The sequence below is a fragment of the Astatotilapia calliptera genome, chromosome 11 (assembly GCF_964374335.1).
Source record: "Astatotilapia calliptera chromosome 11, fAstCal68.1, whole genome shotgun sequence".
Lineage (NCBI taxonomy): Eukaryota > Metazoa > Chordata > Actinopteri > Cichliformes > Cichlidae > Astatotilapia > Astatotilapia calliptera.
In genome coordinates, this window is record NC_137432.1 from 6,619,493 (window position 1) to 6,628,145 (window position 8,653).

The window sequence follows — 8,653 nt, forward strand, 5'->3', positions numbered from 1 at the left end:
CAGCATAGAGGATCGCACTGGCCACAACAGACTCATAGAAAATCCTCAGCATTTTCTGGCAGATGTTGAAGGACCTCAGTCGCCTCAAAAAATAGAGACGACTCTGGCCCTTCCTGTAAAGTGCTGTGGTGTTTTTAGCCCAGTCCAGTTTATTGTCAATGTGTACTCCAAGGTATTTATAGTCCTCCACAATGTCAACACTGACCCCCTGGATTGAAACAGGGGTCAAGTGTTTCCTGGTCTTCCTGAAGTCCACGATCAGTTCCTTGGTCTTTGCCACGTTGAGCTGCAGATGATTCTGCTCACACCACGTGACAAAGGAGTCGACCACAGCCCGGTACTCTGTCTCATCATCCCTGCTGATGCATCCAACCACCGCAGAGTCATCAGAAAACTTCTGAAGATGGCAGGTCTCTGTGCAGTGGCTGAAGTCTGTGGTGTAGAGGGTGAAGAGGAAGGGGGAGAGGACAGTCCCCTGTGGTGCCCCTGTGTTGCTGATTACCTTGTCAGACACACTGTGGGAGACGTACATATTGTGGTCTTCCTGTCAGGTAATCAACAATCCAGGACACCAGAGACGCATCCACCTGCATCGCTGCTAACTTATCACCCAGTGAAAGCACTAGAAAAGTCAAAAAACATGACCCTCACAGTGCTCGCCGGCTGGTCCAGATGGGTGTAGACACGATTGAGCAGGTAGATGATGGCGTCCTCAGTTCCGAGACGAGGCTGATAAGCGAACTGAAGGGGATCCAGATGTGGTCTTACTATGGGTCGCAGCTGGTCCAGGATGAGCCTTTCCAGGGTCTTCATGATGTGGCAGGTCAGTGCCACAGGCCTGTAATCCTGGGGGCCACTGGGAAGAGGCGTCTTTGGTACAGGGACGAGGCATGATGTCTTCCACATCACTGGGACCCTCTGCAGACTCAGACTCAGCAGGCTATAGGCTATAGCAAGATCCCTTACTCCCCATCATGTCTGTAATGGACTGAGTAGGTTTGTTGTTTTATGTTTCAAAGTGCTATGTGTTACTCTTTGTTAATATTTAAAATGTTTATAGTTTTTTTCTTTTTAGCTATTAGTAAGGTATTACAAAATGTTGACGAGTGGTGTAAAGGATAGGTGTTTGTGAAGGTACTGATACTGAAAAATGATCAATAACTTTGTGACTGCATATTTGAGGAATGAGAGGGCACAAAGTTTAACCTTGAAAGAGTTTCTATCAGGGGGCAGGGGTGTAATTTCGAGGGGGGGGGGGGGGGGGGGGATTATGACCCAAGATATCTTGCTTTTCCAAAAAAGACTTCAACTGAATATAATGAACAATCTTTTGGAAAAGTAACGACAGCTTAGTGATAGGCCTAAAATTAGCTAACACAGTTTGATCAAGATCAGATCTCTTAATTGAACGTTGCACAACTGCAGTTTCTAAGTTTCCAGGGACTACACCAGAAGACTGACTACTATTAATGATGGCAAAAACTGACTGCCCTATACTGGGAAAAACCTCTTTAAAAATTAAGGAGGAACAGCATCATGCAGAGGACCTGAGGGCTTAATGTGATGAACCACATCCTCTAAGAACACAGAGACACAGGCTCAAACTGGTTAAAAACAGCAGAACAAGGGACCGAGGCTTAGAAGTCAAAAACAGGGGTTGAAATGAGAGCCCTGGGCCCTGTTTCAGGAAGCCGGTTTAGTGGAAAAACTGAGTAAGTATACCCTGAGTTAACGAAAACTCTGGGTTTTCGGTTTCACAAAGCGAGTTCAGCTGCAGCCTGAGTGAGTCACTATGACGACACACTCCGTGAAGCTAACCTGCCCCCTAGCAGGTTTACTACAACTAACCCTGACTGTCTCCGCCCCTTTGTCGGAAACCTGACAGTAGGAAGTGTCGGACATGGCGTGCCACTTCCTTGAAGAGCCAGTAGATCGTGAAGCCCAAATTCTCCGCAGAGCTCTCCGCCGGGAGAGAGTGATCAGAGCGCGTTTGGACATTTTATCATTTCCTGATGATTTTCTGTGCGAACGTTACCGTTTCTCAGCACAATCTATAATTTATTTGGATAACATCCTCAGGCCATATATTACGCATGTGACACATCGCGGACATGCTCTCAGTTCATTGCATATTATTTGTATTGCACTTCGGTTTCTTGCAAACGGGAGCTTTCTGTATAATATTGGTGACGCTGAGCACGTTTCCAAGGCTACCGTCTGTCGGGCAGTCAGGAATGTTACAGTTGCACTGAAACGTCTCCTGTACTCGTCTGTGGTGTTCCCCGGTCACAGACCCACAAGATTTATCAAAGAGGGATGCCACAAAATTGCAGGTATCAGGATGACCAAAACTTAATTCATGATGTGGTGATACTTGGACTACTACTTAAATTGCACATTTATTTTCACGGTTCCCAGGCGTGATTGGCTGTACAGATGGCACTCACATTCCAATCATTGCTCCTTCAGTAAATGAAGGAGACTATGTGAACAGGAAGTCTTTCCACAGCATTAATGTACAGGTACATAGTTCCCTGTAGCATGTCAAACTAACAAATTATTTCATTATAGTAATGGATGCTAATTTGTGTTCTCTGCACTGTGAAGATCATATGTGATGCTGCCAACATTATCACAAATGTGGAAGCCAAGTGGCCAGGCTCTGTCCATGACTCACAAATATTCCGTGAATGTACACTGAGCACAAAATTTGGACATGGTGAGTTGAGAATACTTTAAAATATGTAAAGACCAATTGCTTCAGGGACATTTGAACTGAAGTGTATCCTTCTGTCTTAGGAGAGTTCACTGGCTACTTGCTTGGTGATAGGGGGTATCCATGTTTACCCTATTTGCTTACCCCTTACTCTGACCCTGAACCGGGCCCACAGCAGCGATATAATCTGGCTAATTGCAGGACAAGAGCCAGAATTGAAATGACTATCGGAATGTTTAAGGCCCGGTTCCAGTGCCTTCAAAGACTCAGGGTCACCCCAGAAAGGGCATGTGACATTATTGTGGCATGTGTGATTCTTCACAACATTGCCACAATTAGAGGAGAACACTGTCCTTCTGAACCAAACATCAGCAGTGATCCAAACCATGAACATCCTGACCCTCCCACGGACATACAAGATGGAAGCGCAGTCAGAGACACCATATGTCACAATCATTTCTTTTGACCCATCACCTCAACATGTTGAAAGAAGAATAAACAGATTTTTTGTTCAACTGGCTTTATTGGTCGCCTGTGTTTCCTGTACACAAAGTATTAAAAGATGTAAACCTCACAAAGTGTCTCTGTTGCTTCCTCCTCTGTAACAGCTGTCAATGTTTCTTCATTATTTTCCTGTAGTAAAGAAATAGACAACATTGCTGTTCTACTGTAAACTCATATAATCTGTGGAGTATTACTCACAACTGCATGTTGGTCTGGCTCAACAGGAGGCTGCACCAGATGCAGTACACCATCACCATCAACTGATAGAATATGAGGTTTATACAGGTCACTTATAACTTACAAGGGACCAAATGGCAATTAACAAACATATAGCACTCAGCTTACACTTCATTGTCATTATGCTCTCAAAGACAACCAAGGCTGAGGGAAGGCAAAATCAGTAGGAAAATAACTTCACTACAAAATAATCCATTATGGTGAAGAGTTTATCAAATGAATGAGTAGCACTGCAAAGGTGACTGTGGAGAAAGGATGTATGCACATCATGTATTATTTTGAATTTACCCCCTATGTAGCCACTTGTGTCTTGCGGGGTTATTGACTCAGAGGATGTCCCCGCAGAGATGCCTTCGGCCACAGGGCGCCCACTGTTTTGGCTGAGGGCCAACTGCTCAGCCTCTGTGAGTGGTGGTGGTGGAGGACCCCCACCTGTTTTTCGGGCCTCCGCTTTTTTTCTGTTGGCTATAACGGGCCACATTTGAGCATACAGAGTAAGCAAATATGTACTTGTAATGTGCTCAGATAATTTCAATAAGTGCTTACAGAAAGAAAATTAATGTAGCCTCTAACTGCAATTGATTTACATCGGACAAACAGACCAAGCACTATGGCTCATAATACAATTACACCTTACCTGTTTGGACTATATTTTTATATTTCATTTTTACTTGCTGCCAGGAACGTTTGGGGCCTGTTGGGTTGCACCTGCGCTCACATCACATCAAAAAATAAAATGTATAAAATAACAAATAAAATAACATATGATAAAATAACGTGTTAAATGGGTGGAAATCCCTCGATCAATGTTTATATTAACACTCACGCATTGACTCTGTCGGCTATGTTTTGCCATGCATGCTCCCTTTCTTTTGCAGCTGTGGCTGTGTTACTTTTTTTCCGCGGAATTTGCATGTTATCGGCATATGCTGCCATCAGAATTTCGGCCTCAAGCGCTGTGAAATACATTGACCGTGCCTTCTTTCCCTCCGTCTCCATGGTGACTCGCTTAATCTGTGCTCCGCTTATCAGGGCTTTATGTATCCTCGTCCGCGCGCTTCACTTGGGGTTAAAGCAACTCCGCGTTGACTGAACTAATTGTTATCAGCCTTTCTGAAACCAAATATTCCGAGTTGGACAGTTCGGGGTTACTCAACCGTGAGTGTCGTTTTTCACTCTGAGTTTTCCAAACCGGCTTCCTGAAACAGGGCCCTGGTGGTGACAACCTTATCAATAACAAAAGGGAGGTTTCAAAATAAAGGCATTAAGAATGTAGTCAATAGTTTTAAACAGCAGGCGAGAGTTATAACAGTTGGCTGCAGTCATCTTTGTCTCATCTTTTAGCCTGTTTAAAGGTATTTAATACAGACGCCAACAATCTTGATTTGAAAGGACACCTGCAGCTTGTCCTTCTTCTGCCTTCGTTCAGCTCTTTGGCACTCCCGTCATTGAACCAGGTTTATCAGATCTAGCTTTTGGTTGTTTAATTTTTAGTGGCACCACAGAGTCTAAGATGGTTTTGCAGGAGGAAGTGAACCAGGCACTAAGCTCCTCTGGATTCACAGAGTCACCACAGAATAGATCAAAAACAACAGAGAACTGATCAGCAGTGAAAGGGTTGAACATCCGACAGCGCCGAACACGGGTTTGTAAGTATAGCACAAGACAACCCAACCTCATATGATACAGACATATGATCAGAGAACATAGTGTCACAAATCTCTAGGTTTGACACGGGCATACCAAACTGTATGAGAGGACAAGATCCAGTGTGTTTATGAGCAGGACCAAACACAGACTGCACCAAATTTAAAGACTCAACATTTTAAAAGTTCTGCACAAATGATTTATCAAGACAACATTATAAAATCTTCAGTAACAAGGCCACAATCATAAGAACAGTCAGCTACAAAAAAACAAACAAATACAAAACACTGCTTATATTTATGGGCAGTGTACTTTTCACTTTTAAATCACAAGCAGATTTAAATGAAAAATTTGAAAGCAGAACTTTCTGATGGAGATTTTTCCAGTTATACAAAAAGATGGATTATTCTGGCTCTTACTACAGCCAAACGGGTCCTGCTAAGACATTGGCGGAAAAAGAATCCCCCCTCCCTATGAAGAGTGGTTAAAGACAATGGCTAAGTTGGCGTCTTACGAAAAAGTGACTTATGGTTTATTAGACAAATTGCATCAATATGATTGTATTTGGTCCCCCTTTACAAGCTTTCTGTAACTTGAAGAACAGAGGAGTAATGACAGAGTGGTGGTGTGGGGATTGGTGTGCGAAGAAAGAATAGGATAACTTCCTTTGTTTTGGTTTTTTGTTGTTGTTGTGTTTTGTTGTTGTGTTTTGTTTGTTTTTGTTTTTTTGTTTTTTAAACTATTTATTTGTATAGTTATCCTTAAGTTCTGTTGTTGAAGTTTAAAATGAAATAAATAAAAATTGTTGATGACAAAAAAAATTGAAAGCATTAATTTGTCATGATAAGATAAATGTTAAAATTAGATTAGTTTTTACAGCTTAATGCATAGCTTTTCAGAAGAGTATCTCTTTTTAAATTTACAGTAATCTGATGAACATTTATTCAAGTAGATCTAGATGCTGTGAGATCTGACAGGCCAAGATGATGGTCCAGTTCGTCAGCAGGCGCAGATAATTACGGCTTCTGTTAGAAATGACCCCTGCCAGGGCTGTGGCTGATGTACTGTGTTAATCTTGAGGAAGGTTGAGGATGACATCTTGTGTTCAATGAGGGTTTTTGTCTTACTTGTGTTGGGTTGAAGAAGCCTGGAAATGAAAGTTTGTCAAGAAGAAGAAGAAGAAGGAGAAGAAGAAGAAGAAGAAGAAGAAGAAGAAGAAGAAGAAGAAATGTCTTACTTCACTTGTTTAGGTTTAAAGTGTTTTTTACATTCATTCAAAAAATTAAACATAATTCAACAAAATTTTCCATAAGCATGTTATTTTTCTTTGTAGATTTTTCTTTAAACAACACTGAACATTTCAGTATTAAAAAGATATTTCCATTATGTGATTGATCACTTGAAACAACCATTTATAGATACCATGTTCTAATAATACACAGTTTTAATCAGTGGTCCTATTAATGGTTACAACATTATTTACTAGTAATGAGTTGTAAGGCAGTATAGGGACAGGGATTTCCAGACTGTTGAACATTATTCTTGGTTTTTAGACATACAGAGCAGCTTATTTGTGCATGTTATCATTTACAACTGCAGTTCTGATGGCTTGCAAAAATAAAATTTTGAATGTTTGATTCCTCAGAGAAGGTAAACAAGGACGCATAGGTATCAGATAGGCTGATTGTTTGTCTGACTATCAGAAGGTTGTGCAAAAAATGACCAAGGCACACTTAAACACGGTGGAGAGCTGGGAAAAGGAAAAAGTATTTATACATTGATGCACAATAACTGGCCTTAGTGCAGGATCTACTCTGTGGGCCCTTCTAGTTTCCATTTGAAATTAAATAAGCAGGTGTGTGGGAAAATGATCCTTAAGTTGTCCAAGAGATCCAAAAAATTATATTCTCTTAGAAAAATAAAAGCCTGTACTTGTATGGGTGTCACCCTCATCCCGCTCTCAGATGTGCTGACATACAACAGCCTGTAGATGGTGACACTGTTGTGTTTTGAAACTCTTAAGCTTAAACTGGTAAAATGATGTGATTGTTTTATTGTTAATGCTCCCTGAGATTTTAGTAAATAAATGAACTGTTTGTACTCTGAAAACATTTAACATTTATGAGCAGAATAGCTTGGACAGTAAAAAGTAAAAAGAAAGAGAAATCATAACTTAAATGTTATCAGTTTTATTAAGCATAACTTTTAGCTTCTTTTATAGAAATTCTACTTGTACTGCATGTACAAATTTCCTTCTCTAGACAACACCTTAACTCACCTCAAAAAATCAAAAACTAAAACTTTTTTTAATGTATTTATTTATTTTTAATCTATCCAAGCGTGAGTGCAATGATCCACAAAAAGAAAAGAAGAGCGATATGGAGAGTGTGTGTGAGCGACAGTGTGATAGCAGAAAGCTAGGCTGATGGTTCTCATCTGCTCTCTGACCTTTCTGGCTGCCTGGCAACCCACTCACTCAGCACTGGTGTTCAGTACTGTCCCATTATACAATCAGCTGCTTCATCTGACTCTACTGGCCTCTGACCCTTCCCTCTGAACCTCCCGGCCACACGACCCCTACAGCTCACGCTTCATGACATTTGAGCTGAATAAAAGATCTGTTAAACAGGGAGCTCAGTGTGCACAGAAAACAAAGGCAGGTTTTTTGTGCAGCTGAGTGCACACCCAGTTAACTGTATGCATTTACAGGGCATATGTGAACCATCTTCTACTGTATTAATCCTTTCTTTTAGGCTGCCATGGCATTTAGATTATTTCCAAACCACAGGGAGCCTCATAGATGTTTCCCTGCCACACAGCGAGAGCTTTGTTCCACGATGAGATTCCTTTAACTTTACATTACTGAACATTATTAGCAGTAATCTATATAATCATTTAAGCTGCAGAGATGTATCCCCCGTTGTACTTGGAGAATTGTTATTTCAGCTAAAGAAAGATGATGTATTTCCTGATAGGTTTTTGTAAAATCTATAGCTTAGAGGTAAAAATGTGATGTCTAAGAGTCTCACAGCTCCTGGCTGTTCGTTCAGATTGTGTGAAAAACCCAGACGTCTTAAACCTATGAGAAACACATCAAACACCTCTTTGTCAACACAGCAGTGGTTATATAACTGTCTCGTTTCAGGATCCACAGCCGGCCAGGGCCAGTTTCATTAAAATCTGCAGAAACTCCCAAAGCATGCCCTCAGAGACAGCCACCATAAACCTACAAGATTATGACTCACAGTCAGAGATAACAAACGGGGCCTTGTTTCGCAAATGTGTATTTGAAACCATATCAGATAAGTTGTCTTGTATGTTCAGTCAGCAGTGGTAAAGATCTGATAGGTATGGGGAAAACCCAGCTAAAGACTTTATACACATCAAAGTTTGTTTCACACTCTTTAAGTTACATTTTTTCTCACTACGCTGCCAACTTTACATATTCTGCATGAATGTCTGTGGATATTTTTCAAAGCGATAGCTAAATGATTTAAATATGGTCAAAATAATCAATAAACACTTCAGACTGTAGGAGACAAAATCCTC

General features: G+C 41.0%; 1 long non-coding RNA gene across 1 annotated transcript; it reads left to right on the forward strand.

Moving 5' to 3' along the window:
- The first annotated feature begins 1,678 nt into the window (after positions 1-1,678).
- On the forward strand, positions 1,679-3,294 carry LOC145431736 (uncharacterized). The gene is made up of 2 exons (XR_013912016.1): positions 1,679-2,719; positions 2,800-3,294. It is a non-coding gene; the product is annotated as an uncharacterized LOC145431736 (long non-coding RNA).
- The last annotated feature ends 5,359 nt before the right edge of the window (positions 3,295-8,653 follow it).